At 35.9% G+C, this 18,739-nt stretch overlaps 1 pseudogene across 1 annotated transcript in view; it reads left to right on the forward strand.

Annotated features, from left to right (window-relative positions):
• The window catches only part of LOC306881321 (NAD-dependent protein deacylase sirtuin-6-like), a 31,869-nt pseudogene extending 26,527 nt beyond the window's left edge, over positions 1 to 5,342 (forward strand). The window contains exons 7-8 of the transcript XR_013785893.1: positions 1,288 to 1,411; positions 4,800 to 5,342. The product of XR_013785893.1 is annotated as an NAD-dependent protein deacylase sirtuin-6-like (transcript). The remainder of the gene's footprint in view (positions 1 to 1,287; positions 1,412 to 4,799) is intronic.
• The last annotated feature ends 13,397 nt before the right edge of the window (positions 5,343 to 18,739 follow it).

Raw genomic sequence — 18,739 nt, forward strand, 5'->3', positions numbered from 1 at the left:
GTTGTGTACAGGATAATTATCTCCTTAGGTAGGCCTAATATTAATTAAACATAAGTAGTGTACGGTTTCTTTTGTACTTTAAAGATAATGACGTTCAGCTAAAAAGAGACTTCAGACAAGCCTAGAAATGGTGATGATAAAAGGCACAGAGCTTTTGTTACAGCTGAACACATGTTACAGTTCATTTCAGGTCTGTGAATATCTTACAGCCTTTTCTCTACCACAGTTGCATGCTACTATTCTGTGTTTTCTGCAATTTCAGGATGGCAAACACACTTCAACACTTGTGAAGGGGAAAAAATGGTCAACTAGCCATCCAGCAACTGACTAGTCAACCATTTTGACCCATTCTGCTCATTTTAGAATTTTCTATATACATTTTATTTTAAATGACCAGGCCATTAATTAAATTAATTTTATCATTATTATTATTATTAACAAAAAAATTTTTTTTCATTACCTCATCTAATTCTCATTATTACAATGTATATATTTCATTTGTGTAATTGTTGTTTATTATATTTTCAGTTAATGTGTTGTTATTTTACTATTAAGAACCTTTATTAAAATAAATCTAAATTACACATAAATATGTATATTGTATATATGTATAGTATACTGTGTGTATATACATGTGTGTATATGTATATATATATATTTTTTAATTATAAATATTTGTGTAATATTAATTACTAAATTTGCTAAAACTGAAACAACAAAGCAGAAATAAAGCAGTTTTTTTTTTAAAGAACCACATTTAAAAATTACAACAAAAAACCAACTAATTCAGTATATTAATAAATTATATGATAGTAGATAAATAATAATAAAATAACACTGAAAGGCTGTACAAAAAAAATATTAAATGAGATACAATTAACACATTTCATTCTTTTTTGTGTGGAATTTCTTGATTTTTCTTTTGCCTTTGGGGTGAAGCGTAACAGGTTTTGCATAATAATGATACAGATTTGCATAAACAAAGGAACCATGCGACGATGAATGGAATCACGATGAAACTGAATCAACACAAAAGGATATTTGTGATGAATGGTTTATTTGCGGTATAATGAGCACCTGAAGTCATGAATTAAGCCTTTTATTGTTCCTGATGCAGGAACAGACCATTAAAAAGACTGTAGCTTGACATTTACGCGTGCATTATGACTCAGATGGACTGTAGGTGAACAAACTGAGGCCGAGACTCATGAGAGCGGCATCTATTCACTGATTCTGAGAAAAGAACAACAGACCCCATTAGCTGATACTCCATGTCTCTTTTCACAGGCGAGCTGACTTGGCCTTGACACTGGGAACATCTCTTCAAATTAAACCTAGCGGAGATCTTCCTCTTCTAACCAAACGCACGGGAGGGAAGCTGGTTATAGTCAACCTTCAGCCTACCAAACACGTACGTCTCACCAACCTCAAAACATGAACAAATCATTTGAATTCAAATTTAATTTTTTCAGCAAGGATGCATTAAAATGCTCATAAGTGACAGTATGAAGCAGCACAACTGTTTTCAACATAACTGATAATAATCAAAAATGTTTCTTGAGCAGCAAATCAGATTCCTGATGGATCTTGTGACACTGAAGACTGGAGTTATGAGGCTGAAAATACAGCTTTGTATCACAGGAATAAATTACATTTCACAATAGAAAACAGTTATTATAAACTGTAATAATACTTCAACATTTCTACTGTATTTTTGATCAAATAAATGTAGCTTCGGTGAGCACAAGAGCATCGTACATGGCATGCAGACAAATATATATATTTAACCTAACCACAAATTAGGAATTTCTTCCATAATATTATCATTTATTCATGCTCATGTTGTTCCAAACCAGCATGAATTTCTTTCACCTGTTGAACACAAAAGAAGATATTTTGAATAATGTACGTAACTAAAATGTTTCTGGCCACATTGTTCTAATTTGTTCCCTCTTTTGAGGTAATTGAAACGAGGTTGAAAAATAGTACAACGTGGCCACGATTTACTGAAACGAAGGAACAAATTATTAACAAAGGAATTAACCAAGCAGTTGCTGGTCCATATTGACATCCATAGTATGAAAACAATACTATGGAAGTCAATGGAGACTAGCAGCTCACTAGAGTCTTTTTCTTAGTCCTCACCCACACAAACGTACACATGCTTACACAAATAGTCAGAACATGCGCTGTGAACACACTCAGATAAGCGTCCTTCAAAAGCACAGCTGCGCTAAATCCTGTCTGACATTTGTGCTCATTATTAAAATAATTTTGATTAAGAAGCTTTGCAGCTTCATCAAAGAGTCAGGTTGGATTTTCTCTTAAGCTCGTATCGTTAGTCTGTCATTACCTTTCTGATCTCATCATGTGGCTGGAATGTTTTTTTAATAGATTAATCCTGTTAATTTTTAGACGTGTTTTTATCTGCCCATGTTTGAGTCATTTTTCATCTGATGGTTATTTTTGCTGCATTACATGATTGCTTTCACTTCCTGTCAACATCTCAGTTCCCAAATTGGATTTTTTCTTGTCTGAAATTCAAAGCCTGACACATATGCAACATGAGTTATTCCAGGTGTCAGATTTTTGGAGGGGGAGTTTATGGTATTATAGCAGCTTAACGTGTAAAGAAATAGAATTGGACATTTCTTGTGCAGTTTCGTTGTGTTGGTTGGTAATCTGACTCTGCTGTGATTGATTAAAGTGTGCATTTATTCAAAGTAAATTAGTGTTTCACACAGACGGGCTAAAGAATGAAAAAATAAATAAATGTTGGTGTGTAATTTTCAAGGAAAAAATTTTGACTGTTTTTGAAAGAAATCTCTTATGCCCACCAAGACTGCATTTATTGAATTAAAAATATGTGACCCTGGGGGCGTATTACAGAAAGATCCTAACTTTAAAATCTTATCTTATCTGTTTGGTAACCATGGTAATTTCAGTTAGGACCACATTTAGGACAAAAGCTATTACAGAACAGCATAAGTGCGTTATCTTATCTTAACTACAGATAGGAAAGGGGTAATACAGAAACCTCCTAACTTGACAAAACCCTAAAAGCTGTCTTAACTTTAGATCAACCCCACAGCTGTCCTAACTTCAAAATTATTTGAAAGCTAGTGGAAAAAACGCTTACAACTGTGCTGTCCGACAATGGTATTACATTTATTAATAGTTGAAAATGAAGAACGAAGATGTTTAATGGTAGAAAGTCTCTTGGAGGACCCTGAAGATGTGTTATATTTTGATGACAAAACACTTATAAGTAATTATAGACTGCCACACAACATATTACAGTTAGCACAGGAACCGCAACCAGCATTATGAGTGTCACGGAGCATTACTGGTTGTAGTGCAAGGGACTAATGCCTTACGTTTTTTTGCAAAAGGCGATTTTCAAAGTGAAGTAGCTTCTATTATTTTGTTTACCTCATCAGCAGCTCGGGCAGTCTTGGTTGCTTGATAAGAGACCTGAGAGTGGATTGTCGAACTTGATTATGCCATTTAAGATTTCCTAACTAGAGATAAGATACTATTTTGTAAGATAGGATAAGAACCCCAACTGCTCCGGGTGTGTGTTCATGGTGTGTGTGTGTTCACTGCTGTGTGTGTTCACGGTGTGTGTGTGTGTTCACTGCTGTGTGTGTGCACGTTGGATGGGTTAAATGCAGAGCACGAATTCCGAGTATGGGTCACCATACTTGGCTGAATGTCACTTCACTTCAAATCAAGTTAAGATTTGCTTCTGTAATACGAATTTGCAGAAAATCCTAATTTAACACATCATATCTTAAGTTAAGACCTAAGATAAGAAACGTTCTGTAATATGCCCCCTGGACCACAAAACCATTCTGAAGTCTCTGTGGTATATTTGTAGCAATAGCCAAAAATAAATTGTATGGGTCAAAATGATGGATTTTTCTTTTATGCCAAAAATCATTTGGACGTTAAGTAAAGATCAAATTCCATTAAGATATTTTGTAAATTTCCAACTGTAAAAATATCAAAACTTATTTTTTGATTAGTAATATGCATTGCTAAGAACTTCTTTTGGTCAACTTTAAAGGCGATTTTCTCAGTATTTAGATTTTTTTGCACCCTCAGATTTTAGATTTTCAAATAGTTGTATCTCGGCCAAATATTGTCCTGTTTATTTTATCCTAACAAACCATACATCAATGGAAAGCTGAGTTATGAAAGCTTTCAGATGATATATACATCTCAGTTTTGAAAAATTGACACTTATGACTGGTTTTGTGGTCCAGGGTCACATATGGTAAAAACCGTAATATTGTGAAATATTATTACAATTTAAAATAGCAGTTTTTTATGTGAATAAGTTTTAAAATGCGCAGCTGAATTTTCAGCATCATTACTCCAGTCTTCAGTGTCACATGATCCTTCAGAAATCATTCTAATATGCTGATTTGCTGCTCAAGAAACATGTTGAAAACAGTTGTGCTGCTACATATTTTTGTAAACACTGTGATAGTTTTCATCTTTCAGGATAATTTCATGAATAGAAAGTTTACAAGAACTTTTGTATCATTATAAATGTATTTTACTGTCACTTTGGATCAATTTAATGCATCCTTGTTTAACAAAAGTAGTAATATATATATTTTTTTAAATCTTACTTTTCCACCTTTTCAGCAGTAGTGTGTGTAATTTTTCAGATTTATTAAAAACTGTTCTGTTTGTTCAGGGAATTAAGCATTTTAGTTGCATCACACTCTTAGTGTTAGATCACACAAAAATTAAAACGTAATTATTGACAAATTACTTGGTCTTTGTAGGACAAGCACGCCCACCTGCGTATCCACGGCTATGTAGACGAGGTCATGGGTCAGCTGATGAAGCTGCTGGAATTGGAGGTTCCAGAGTGGGCGGGGCCAACGCTGTGCGAAAGCTCAGGTGGAGACCAGGACATCCTCCCATTCGGAGCCTGGAAAAAGGAAGTGAAGATTCAGCTGAAGATAGAGGAAAATAAACACCCCGTTCCTAAAAAACGAAAGAAGAAAGAGGAGGATTGTGAGATAAACTGCAAGAAAGATGTTAAAGTAGAAGAAGAGACAAAAGAAGAGGAAAAGGAAGCAGCATTTAGTGACTCGACCAATCAAAATGCAGAAGTCATCCTGTGAGGCGCATCCTTCAAACGGCTCCTCCCACAATCCTACAAGTTCTTCTGCCGTAAAGGAAACGGTCACAGACTGAACAGCCCTCTTAGAGCCCTATGACAATTACAGAGAAACTGAATGACAAATCTCTCTCAGGAAGTGTGGTCACCATGAGAAAAGCCTGGACTCAGGCCTGTTAGATGAAGTGATGTCATCAGGCCGTGAGTGCGTACTGTTATAGCTAGTGAGTGGATAAATTAGGTTGATATTATTTCTATTTGCCAGCTGATCTGTGCAGTTATTCTGGATGGAGGTTTTGGTGAATCATGGTTTTGTACTGTAAAATAAAGATGAGATGATTTTTTTTCTTGCCTCAGGTAAATCAGGTTTGTAAAAAAAAAAAAGGTTCACTGCACAAAGCATGTCTGTCATATTTCATCCTGAAATATATTATATTAATACATATTAGGGCTGGTTGATATATTGAACGCGATGATCATGTGCATCTCGTCAGTAAAGCCGGTTCCGTGATTAGCGGTAAATCTCCATCTGTTTTCAGATGGAGCGGTATTTAATACACAGAGCCGTAGATCACTGACAAGCTACATAATATTGCATTCATTATTGAAGGCGATTCATCTGCGATATTGTTTAGCTTATCAGTTAGATTTACCGCTAATCATGGAGCCGGCTTTACTGATGAGATGTGCATGACAATCGCATGCGATATATCGCCCAGCCCTAAATATATCATGTTTTATTATTTTTATGATAGTACAACAAATACTACTATGTATAAACATTTACAGTTGAGCAATATAGAAATATTTTAACAGTGATGATTACTTTTTTTACATGGGAAATTTTCTTAATTGTTATGCCACAATGAAAAAAAAAAACATGACTTAATGGTCTTAAAAGTATGCTTTAGTCTTTATGCAATATATTTTTAATGTTTTCTTTTATTTTGAGGTGAAATATGACCTGGGGAAGCTTTGTGAGGTTCATCTTTTAAGGAAAAAATATCAAATGTTGAATTTGCTTGAGCTATTCATATTGATTGTGTAACATGTAATGCCTCGTGACGTCAACATCTTTAGCCACTATTTTCCCTTCAGTGATAAGACATTATTTTGTTTCCGTCTTCAGTGGCATTGTGTAGCTTTGTTTTTCTACTTTTTCATAATGAACTATGTATATAAACAATATGTTAAAAATCACTTTTTTTATTTTATGCAGTGACCGAGAGAGCTCAACGCGCTGCAAATAGAAAAAAACACCTGCAAATTAAGAAAACAACTTCATCAATTTTACAACACACGCACTGCAAATGCTCACAACACAACCAAATAAAGAAACGCACTGCAAATACAATTCTTTTTCTGGTTGTGTTGTGAGCATTTGCAGTGTTTCTTTATTTGGTTTTGTTGTGAGCATTTGCAGCACCTGCTGTCAAATTGAAGATGTTTTCTTGATTTGCTGGTGCTTTTTCTATTTGCATGTGTTTTCTGAAGTTGCAGCGCGTTGAGCTCTCTCGGCTACCGTAATTTTAAGATGTAAAAGCTGTCTTGTATCCTTGTGTTCTGCCTTTTCCAAAGTACCACTTTAGCCAAATTGGAAAAAACAAGTATGAAAATGTAATGATAGATGTACATGTATAGAAAGAAAAAGGAAGAATTAAATATAGGCCTATAGAAACACATATCATATATGTCTTTTATAGTAATTTATTTAAACACAAATTTGTGTGTTTGTGTATGTATATATGTGTATGCAATAAATTGTTAGCCATTTGTATAGCTTGTCTTTTTTGTCCAAAAAGATTTACATATGCTTATGCATTTGGTAGACACTTCTATACACAAATAAGTCACTAAAGGAGTTTCAATTTGCTCCCTTAGAAGGCAGCTATTTGCACATGTCAAGGCATCTCTATCATTATCATCTCACTGAACGGAGCAATGCAGAAAATATCACCGCAGCAAAGCAATGATTTCTCCAGACGAGCCTTTGAAAGTGCTGCATTAAACCGCTGAGGAATCTGTTCGAGTGACCGCCACATAATGAGGGGACAGTACAAGTCAAGCATACATCAGCTGCCTCAGAGACTATTAACACGTCCCCGAGGTGCCATCAAGACTGTTTTGACAGGCATCTAGTGATCCAGCCACTTCTGAAAGAAAAATTGAAAGCTCTTTCTAACCCTCCTGTGTCTATGACTGTTCAAAAACCGTTCATGCAAAATGCCGAATAAAACAACAGGCACTGGGAAAGCTGGATAAACACGGAGCTCGTGTTCTGATCGCTCCGGGGCCAGAGCTGTTCCGGTGAAGTCAGCAGACGCTTCTCTTATGATCAAAGATGAATGAAAGCTGGACTGAGAACTCTTAGAACAAAGACCTGGTATGGGCTGAGCTGGCCTGGATTCCTTCCAGAACCTCTGTTCGCCGCATGAACCCTTGAAAGATTCTTTCGACAGCACAGAGCCTTTAGTCAACAATAGCTCTGACAAAATCCCTACAGAGACCTTGAAAAGAGGCATGTGCTGTCTGAGGAGAAGCCTCATAGTTTATCCACAATACAAATTGTCTAAATGAGCAGACATCGCAACAGCTGTGTCATCAAAATCGACCAAGTGATTGTCAACAGATCGATATTTGTGTATGCCGGCTGTTTTCTGCTGTGCTACAAAAAGCTAATTATTATAGTTCATACTGAGTTATTACATTTCATCCTGAAGCACGATTTGTTTTTTGAAGTAGATGGTGGAGTGGTTTTATGCTTGAGGCTCAGAGCTGGTCAGAAGGCTGCAAAAGTACTTTCTTCCTCAGTATTTTTGTCTGTTAGCTAAACGTTCTTAAAGGAAAGGTTCACCCAAATGAAAGATGTAGAAGAGTCTGTTTCTTCATCGGAACAGATTTGGAGAAATTAAGCAATACCAATGGATCCTCTGCAGTGAATGGGTGCCGTCATATGAGAGTCCAAACAGCTGATAAAAACATCACAATAATCCACAAGTAATCCAGTCCATCAATTAATGTCTTGTGAAGCCAAAAGCTGCATGTTTGTATGAAACAAATCCATCATTAAAACTTCAAACCATTGCTTTCAAAAATATGAATCCTCTATTCATAATATTGCTTTCTCAAGTGACAAAAGGTAATCTCGTCTGAATCAGGAAAGAAACATGCACCAGATCTAAACAAATGTGTGGGTAGATTTCAATGTAAGAGGAAAACAGTGGATGGACTATTTCACTAATGAAGCGGTACTATGGATTTTTATTTTTGCCAGAAACGACAGTTTAAAGTTAAAATGTCTTACAAACATCCAGCCTTTCACTTCACCAGACCAGACCCCAGTTTTGATTAAAAAAAAAACTCCCATCTTATTGCGCAAGGGTACAAACAGCACCTTAAACATCTCTTATTTGTATATTATTCTTTTATTATCTGTGCCCGGTCCTGTTGCTGTCTTTCTGTTGCACTGTGGAGCTTCTGTCAAATTCTAACAAATTCCTTGTATGTGTAAACACGCCTGGCCAATAAAACTCATTCTGATTCTGATTCTCTTTTGCATAATCTTGTACAGTGTGCCAAAGAAAATGACACTGTAGCAATTGCTTTAATGGAAGGCAACTGTTCTCTGTTGGCAGACACCTGAATTGCCATGTTGCAGCTCAGACCGCCTGCTGTTGAACAGTCAGAGAGCTTGGATCATTTTCACCTTTCTCACTTTTTTTTTGGATCCCTTTTTTTGTTAACAACTGTTTATTAAGTTTTATTTTGTGGAACAGTAGTACAAAACAAAAATCATCTGTACAAATTTAAAACCCATCCCACCGCTTGGTAGACTCAAAAAATAAATGAGATAAATAATAAAGACATTAATATTAATAGATAAATAACAATAAAATAATGTTTACAAAGGTTTTAGAAAAGAAGACAACATTAAAAGCTGAATGCAACGAATTTACAGTTTTCACGTTAGATCCATGTATATGAGAAGTATAGAGTTCCATCGAGATAATGTCCAACAAATACACCGTCCAGGTTCATCTGTCCATTGTGTGAGGAGGATTCCAACGGTTGACCAGCAATTGTTTTGCTGCTGTGAGAGCAGCTAACAGTAAAGATCTTTGTTGGACGGACAAGGTGGAGTCCCAAAAGTCATTCATGAAAAAATGGCGCGGAGTCAAACATTCAGTACCCAACAAATATGATAGGTCCAGTGAGAGCTGAGTCCACAAAGGTGAGAGCCTAAAACATGCCTAAAACTCCTTGGGACTTACTTCTTCTGGAGGTGCAGCTGGATCATGAACAATGGGTACTGATCCATCCTTGAGTTTTAACTTTTTTAAAAACCTGCCTTGAATTGTCCCTCATTCAGAAAGCAGTCTGGAGTAAAATGATTTGCACAACCAGACATAAACGAATTTAGTGAAGAAGTGAAGTGACATGTGGCCAAGTATGGTGACCCATACTCTGAATTTGTGCTCTGCATTTAACCCATCCAAAGTGCACACACAGCAGTGAGTAGTGAACAAACACACACACACACACACCGTGAACAAACACCCGGAGCAGTGGGCAGCCATATGTGACAGTAATCAGTGTTGAGTTCTACTGTAAGGTTAACCCTGCCTGGTTTACATGTTTGAAAATGATTAACAGTTGAAAACATTAGAAATTTAGAAAAGTAATCAAATGTAATCAGTTACATTACTTTAATAAAGTAATTGAAAAGTCACACTACTTACTACATTTTAAGTAGTGTAACTTGTAATCTGTAACCTATTACATTTCCAAAGTAACCTTCCTAACACTGGCTATAGCAGGCATCCTCAAATCTGGCCCACACCTGCAGAGTTTAGCTCTAACCCTAATCAAACACACCTGAGCTGCTAATCAGAGTCTTCAAGATCATTAGAAAATCACAGGTAGGCGAGTTTGATCAGGGTTGGGGCTAAACTCTGCGGCAGATTGGACCTCCAGGGAAAGATTTGAGGAACCCTGGGCTATAGCCTACAACAAATAGAAAATTGTCAGCGGGTGGTATTTTGCGGCGGCAGCGTGATGCACACTGAACGCTGCGGGGCAGGTGAACCGTTTAAAATGGATTTCGTGAATAAATTAAGCTGCTAACGACTCGGCTTGGCTTTAACATAATGCTCTCTCTTTCTTTTAAAATGTCAACGAGTGTAAATGTCAGCATCATCATCATCACATATGAAGGACTGAAGTCTGTCAGGTAAAATATGAGTTCATTTATCACTTACTCTACCATTAGTGATCACAGGCCTCATGTTGATACGTGGGGTTACTGTACGCTTTAGCTAAATTTAATGGTAAATAGCCTATAACGTTGCTTCCATCATTGAAAATCTGAATTTCCAATTTGTGAATTGTCGTTTAATTTGTAGGCTACCACACAAAATTTACCCACGAGTCATCGCGTGCTCCCGAGTAGCCTAGTTGGTCATTTAGCAAAATTTTTGTGAAATTAAGGATAAAGTCTATTGTCTGCTGTAGACAGCACAAAATAAATAACATTTATTTTCATATTACAACCGAATTCCAGAAATGTTGGGACGTTTTTTAAAATTTGAATAAAATGAAAACTAAAAGAATTTCAAATCACATTAGCCAATATTTTATTCACAATAGTACATGGATTAAACAGATTGGGACGGGGGCATGTTTACCATGGTGTAGCATCTCCTTTTCTTTTCAAAACAATTTTAAGACGTCTGGACATCGAGGTTACGAGTTTCTGGAGTTTTGGTGTTGGAATTTGGTCCCATTCTTGCCTGATATTGGTTGAGTTGAAGAATTTGTGGTCATATTTGACGTATTTTATTGTTTAATGGTGTGCCAAATGTTCTCTATAGGTGAAAGATCTTGACTGCAGGCAGACCAATTCAGCACCCGGACTCTTCTACTACGAAGCCATGCTGTTATAATAGCTGCAGTATGTGGTTTTGCATTGTCCTTCTGAAATACACGTCATCTTGAGGGGAGCATATGTTGCTCTAAAACCTTTATATACATTTCAGCATTCATAGTGCCTTCCAAAACATGCAAGCTGCCCATACTGTATGCACTTATGCTCCCCCATACCATCAGAGATGCTGTTTTTTTAACTGAACGCTGATAACACGCTAGAAGGTCTCCTTCTTAGCCCGGAGGACACGGCGTCTGTGATTTCCAACAAGAATGTCAAATTTGGACTCGTCTGACAATAGAACACTTTTACACTTTGAAACAGTCAATTTTAAATGAGCCGTGGCCCACAGGACACGACGGCGCTTTTGGACCATGTTCACATATAACTTCCATTTTGCATGATAGAGCATTAGTTGGCATCTGCAGATGGCACGGCAGATTGTGTTTACCGACAGTGGTTTCTGGAAGTATTCCAGGGCCCATTTAGTAATGTCAATGACAGAATCATGCCGATGAGTGATGCAGTGTCATCTGAGGGCCCGAAGACCACGGCATCCAACAGAGGTCTTCGGCCTTGTCCTTTACGCACAGAGATCCAGTTTCTCTTAATCTTTTGATGATGTTATGCACTGTAGATGATGAGATTTGCAAAGCCTTTGCAATTTGACGTTGAGGAATGTTGTTTTTAAAGTATTCCACAATCTTTTTATGCACTCTTTCACAGATTGTAGAGCCTCTGCCCATCTTTATTTCTGAGAGACTCTGCCTCTCTAAGACGTCCCTTTTATAGCTAATTATTGTAAATTCTGTAATTTTTCATTTAAAATTATAATAAAAATACAATTGTGTTAAAATAAATACTGGGTACAGTTTTTGGGTTGGAGTCAATATGTTGTCCATATATCAGCACTATGAAAAAACTGCAATAACAGAAACCCTCTATAATATCTGTCAGAGACAAAACGACAACAACAACAAAACTGACTACATACTTGTTGTGACTATTTATACACCAAGATGCAAATTACAAGTGTCTAAACACACACACACACACAAATCTGTCATTGTACTTAGTGTTATTTATTGCTATCTACTTCCTTTGCCTTTTTGTTGTGTCTGCCTCTCCAACCTTTGTGAGGGAAAAATGGGTTGCTCACACTTTTCAGAAGTGCAGCAGTCTAACTGAGATACTAAAAACATACTTTGACCATTTTGTTGACTCTGGAACTCAGCTATATAAAGAAACGATGAATTTTAATTGGGAGATTCTGAAGACAAATAATCTTTCAGTCTAAAGTTCTCATGTATTTCATATTTTGGTGTTTGACAAGCTACAGTTAAGGTTTTCTGTTTTTATTTCACGTTCATATCAATTTGCATGGAAACCAATAAGGGTCAATGGAGGGGTCAATATGACCCTAACACAAAAATAAAATGTACAGCCTTTCCAAAACACGTTTGTGTTGAAACTTTGTATGTATATTTATAAATGAGAACCATAAATATTCACAAAATTTCATAAAAAAAAAAGAATTTAAGTATTATTTTGAACAATTTGAAAACACAACAGGAGGAAAATTAATTTACTAATTAAAATATTTTTAACTAATTCAATACACATAATTATTTTAGTATAATATTACACAACTTAATAATAATAATAATAATAATAAGTATTTATATTGATTTATGCATATAATGTACCCAATTATACCCAAAACCTCATATTTGCATGACTTAAGAGTCATCTATATTATGATTTTTCACCCCTGCTGAGTGTGTAGAGAACAATGAATGCAGCTTCTGATTTCTGGATGTGGGTGTGTGACGTCACAGTGACAGTCACATTGCAGCACTCGTGGAGATGTGCACTGAAGTCATAAACGTTCACTTTAGAACAAATGCAATGCAGTCTTTGAGTCAAAGCATAGCATTCCAATAATGAGCTGATTAGATTAGAGAAACACATCAAATTTGCATAAAAGTGGCCTCCAGGAGTGGCATCAAAAACACTGTGGTACACTACAAAATAAATAATTTGGAAATAGAACAACAACACAGGCTTCAGCAAAGCACCTCAGACGCCTCCCTGGCATATCCCATGATCTTTGGCTTGGATGCACAACTCAAATGTCTCAGTCACTCGCCCTCAGCAATAGCAAGACTCAGAATACCTTAAACCAATTTGGAAATCACATCACGTTCGTTGTCGCCAAGCCGGCGTGAGCCATAAGTGTGGCCTTATCTCACAGTGAAACACTCTTCCTCTGCGTCACCAGGACTCTTTCCCTCTGACACATGGCCCCCCGGACAATTTAAACTTAATTGAAAAGGTTCACTGCAATTTGCAAATAGATGGCAGAGCAGAAAAAACAAAACAAAGCAACTGGTAAAACTATGAAAAAAAAACAGTCTCTTGGGATTTTTTTTTAAAATGAACAACCTTTTCAGCAGAAGGGGTCTCTGTAGGGACTGGCTGCAAAAGATGAGGTTGCGTGTTGGGCTCCAAAATACGGAGGATCATTGATTATGTGTCAGTCCTGTCTACCCCTGTGTCTTGTGTTTTCCTTCCTCTCGTGCCCATATTTGGTTTTCCTGTTCCTATTTAGTTTCCCTGATTAGTTTCCAGCCTAACATAGTCTCTCCTCACCTGTTTCAGTTCTTCTTCGTTTGATTTCCCAGTGTTCTTAAGCCTTGGTTTTCACCGTGTCTGATGTCCGGTATTGTAAATGTCATTCAGATGTGTTCCTGTGTTATTCCTTGCCTTGAGTCATTAAAGACGGTATTAAGTTGATCTCCATGATTCCTCGTACCGTGCTTGATGTTTTGTGACATTACGATGATACCATGTTTTTTTTCTGAGGCAATCTTTACATGAAATTCACAAAATTCTATAATCGTTCCAACAGTAAAGTTGATTCAGTTGTCAGTTCAGATTTTTATCCAACACTCCAGATATTGACTCATTTTCTCATCTCGTCTATTAAAATTAGATTTTTTTTAGCCACAAGAAGAAAATGTCCTAGTATCTACATTCCCTTACGAAAAAGAAGTTTATTCAAGTGTGCTATTAGTGTAGCCTACTTTTAAACTAAAAATAGGAAAGTATACTTTTAGTTAACTTTTTATGTACTTCTCAGAAATGGGCTTTTTGTACTTCTCAGATATATACTTAAAATGACATTTTAAGTATACTTGACTTATACTCAGAAAAAGTTTAAATATATTTGACCTATACTTGTGCACCTTGAATCCGTGTTTTCATTGTTATATGGTCAGGGACGCTAGAACACATCTGTGCAAAATTTAAAAAAAAACACAAGCAAAGAAGAAACCGCAAAACAACAGATACTTCCACATGTAATCTAACACAACCATCAGACATAAAACAGCATCAAAACTGTGTAACGTTATGGAATATGTCACCAATGAAGAGGTAATAATGACTGTCAAGCTTTGGGGTGTTGATCGACTCCATCTACATTTTGATTATCATTCTGAATCCAATTCATAGTCTTTGTTCAGCTTTTTTTTCAAAATGTTATTTTTTTCTTCATTTTTTACTTATGAAACTTACCCACATTCAAGTATTTAAGAAAAGAATGCATCAAGGCAGTTCTGTTTGACATAAAATCCTGAAAAAGTATCATGGTTATCCCAAAAATATAAAGCAGCACAACTGTTTTCAACATTGATTATAATCAGAAATGTTTATTGAGCTGCAAATCAGCATATTAGAATGATTTCTGAAAGATCATGTGACACTGAAGACTGGATACAGCTTTGCATCTCAGGAATAAATGACATTTTACAATACATCCAAATAGAACACCGTTATTTCAAATTGTAATACTTTTTCAAAATATACTGTTTTTACTGTATTGTTTATTAAATAAATGCAGTCTTTGTGAGCATAAAATACTTCAAACAATTATAATTCTTTTGGAATATTGTATAATATTTTTTTTTCCCTCTGTGTCCTACAGGGCAAGTTCCACAATGGCATCATCTTCCTAGAAGTGACATCATTTTGGAGGGAAAACAACAGCATAAACTTCAGTAAGTATTAACAATGGACTGTAATAGGACTTTTGCTTGTCAAAGTTTTGTGGTGTTAGTTGGTTTAGGTCATTTTGAAACTGTACATCCTGTTTAAATTTCATCTTGTTTCAATATCAATCCTTTTCTTAAACTCTGGCAACATGATAGGAAATTTGCAACCTTTTTTTGTCTATAGTCTGGTGTATTTTGGAGTAAAAATTATATTTAATGAGAGCATATGTAGAGTGGGAAGGTTTGATGAGAGTTTATGTATTAATCAATCTAGATAAAAATGAATAATCTAGATTAAGAAAGAAAATGGGATACAGTTTGATTTCATATTGCCAGTAAGTTTAAGTATGACTTTTCCAAATGTGGTTTTGGAATTTAGAGTCAGTTTAACCATTTCAAATTATGCAATGTGCATGACTATGATATGACTTTGCTAATTTGTTATGTCTGCTTTATTTTTGCTATCAATTCTACCTGGAGAAACCTACCAAATTGCAGAAAATGTTTTAGTTTCTCTAGTAAGCGCTCTTATAAATTCACAAACTCATATATATCACCCTGTTATAATCAGTATTCAAAAGTTACAGGATTCATTATCCGTCCATTTGTTTCATTTCATGTTTAATATTTACTTGAGTTTCCAAAGTGAAACTTTTTGTCTGATTATTTTGTACTTTGTAACCAATTATGAATGTATCATGCTGTAATGTGGATTTAAATGGCTCACATTGAGGCGTAATCCTTTATGACAAATGACGCTACCAACAATTAACCCAATATCCTTCTTTTCAAAGCTGCACATGCAATATCACATGTAATTATGCAAAAAGCTTAAAGCGGTTAGAAAATTGACGATTGAAGGTGAGAAATGTCAGGCACTTGTCATACTGTGAGAGCTGATACTGTGGAGGTGTTTAGCTCGGCTGAATATTCACGTGTTACCCAAGGTTCATATATAAAGTGCTTAGTTGGAGGCTGTTTTACTGTCAGTTGCCAAAAGAGCAAGGGCAGCTTTAAAAAGCCACACTTGGAGGCTCACGTTAGAAGCAGGCCAGTAAGATCTGAGAAACTGAGGCCAGAGAACTGTAAGTGCTGTCCGCGAGATCAGCAAAAGTCTCAATGGCACATGTTTCAAGCTCCATTACAGACATGCTATGCCAGTTTTGCCACCAATGGGATGAAGAGCTCAATACGTTCTGTCCCAAAACAACAAGCTAACGGCCCATTAACCGATGATGGCCTTGACGTGGACAGCAGCCCTCTTGACATCTACAGAGAGGATAGGATGTTCTAGAAACTCAGTCTGGCAGGCATTCTGTAGGGAAGGGGACACTGTATCGAGACGGGGTTTATTAGTGAAACTTTGACAGCAGGGTTATGTACCATTAAGAAATGAATGAATGGAGAGCTCCTGAATTTAAATTGAGTTGGACATGAGGTAGCAAACAAGATACCTTGCAAGATAGATAGATAGATTTAAAATGACAATGAATTCTATAGAGTCTTTTAATGACATATAATGATTCTAAATATGTCTGCCAAGTTTATTTGGTGTATAAAGTTACAATGACTGATATTTTAGTTCGGGTGTCTTCTGTAAATCATGGCAAAAATGTGATAGTCATCTTTTTTTTTTAATTAAACACATTAAGGATACATTCTAATGAAGAGATTTTTAATAAAGCTGTATTAAACGTATTGTTTTGAGGCTTGAAAAGCCCTTTTCGTCTTTGAACCATATTATATATTTTATCATATTAAATAAATTAACTAAATTAATCAGTGTTATGTGCTTTTGTTAAAGTCATCTGTTCACATTATTTCAACTTATTTTTAAAATAATCATGTTTAACATTTAAATTCAGGGTGAGAAAACTACATTACACATGATGCTGTACTTTTGTCTTTTTGTTTGATTTTCAAATATTTCTTTGCTTGAAGTCAAAGTTTGTAGTATTGTGATTCACCTAATATCTGGCTGGCTCGGTTCATGGCTTATAAGGCTTTAACAAAGGCTAATTTTAAATCCCCATGGGGAAAATCAATAGAAAAAGTGAGCTGGGACTATTGCACTATATTGCAATTCAGTAAGTTTCTCTTCCTTTCATTCCAATTCAAATTCATGAACCGGCAGGGAGCCAATTTGTCAGTTCTTGATGTTTTTATAAACTTAATTGACAGAGACATGGAGAGAGGGACAGTGTTGTGAATTGTTGTGGTTGTTGACTTGAGCAGTGATGTGATACAGCAACAACCATGTACTTTTTTATTTAGTTGTTTGTTTTTCGCAGTTGCGTGTCAAATGTGCTGAAGAGTAATATTTGGGGGTTTGTTTCTGATCACAAACGTTTAGTACGAGCAATACCTTAGAAAACATCAAATATTAAAACAATATGAAATGTTGTGAAACTTTTAAGAATCTCATTTGAAGCTCCCATGACCACTTTAGAAAACCAATTCAGATATCGCTTACAAAGAAACTCAATTCATTCTCAAAACACCAACTCAGCTGTTCTGCTGAGTTAAGAACATTTATTAAGTTCAGGGACAAAGAACAATTTTCAAAACATGTACGGAAGCAGAATTTAACATAATGCCATAATTGAAACCCCTTGCAGATTTTTAACCCAATTACCTTGTAGTGTCAGCATTATTTTGGCTATGGTCTAAAATCAAAAATAAATTCTCAAATATATATATATTGTCCTTAAAGTACGCTAAGACCAAATTCATTACATCACATTTCAGAGCAGACAGATCTAAAATCTTCTGTTTTGATTCTTGTCCAACCATTGGTCTATGATGGAACAAAGCACAGCATGAACTCTCAGGTTCTTTTCTTCAGGATATGAATGTCATATATCATATTTTATGAGCTCTGGCTAACTGTCCACCTGGCTGCAATTTCCACTAAGGATGAGTTATTAATCATTTTATTTTCTATATTAATAATTCAGAATATGTGGATTTTCTCCATAAGGAAGCAGCGTGTGTCAACTCATAAAGAATGACACTAATACTCATCCTGTAATCCTCAGGTGAACTTCACTTTTGCCAATTATGTGCCCTTATGCCACAGTGTACAGTTAATTTCCCATGACGCATCTCTTTCACTCTGGCTTAAGTGTAGGTGCTGGGTGCTTAATTAGTGAGATTCATGCCAGCATTTTCAGCTACCCTCTGAATAATAAGAATACGATTATTATATTTATTTATTTATTTTCAATTTAAAGACTGATTTCCACAAGGATTTCTTGTATATTTTATGAGTAGGAAGTGAGAAGGGTGTTAAAACACTTTGGTGAACATTTGAAGAGGTGTGTTTTTAATTTTACTGAATGACTGAGCAAATGCACTGCAACACCAGTCATCTAAACACACTAGCATTGCGTGGGTGAGTTTCACATGCAAAACTCTTGCCTGTTGATAACAGACTATCAACAGTATTTCAGAGCAGCTATCAGTCAGGCTGTAAGTGAAATTAAAGCAGCGACATTTTGAAATCTCACATGGAGCTGAAAGCACATCAGAGACCAATGATGATTTAAGGATTTTTTGACAGCGTTTCAGGAGCAATCCGCTGTTCATTAGAGCAGATCAGCTCAGTGAGGTATTTTAAGT

Source organism: Barbus barbus (genome assembly GCF_936440315.1).
Source record: "Barbus barbus genome assembly, chromosome: 15".
In the NCBI taxonomy this organism is placed as follows: domain Eukaryota; kingdom Metazoa; phylum Chordata; class Actinopteri; order Cypriniformes; family Cyprinidae; genus Barbus; species Barbus barbus.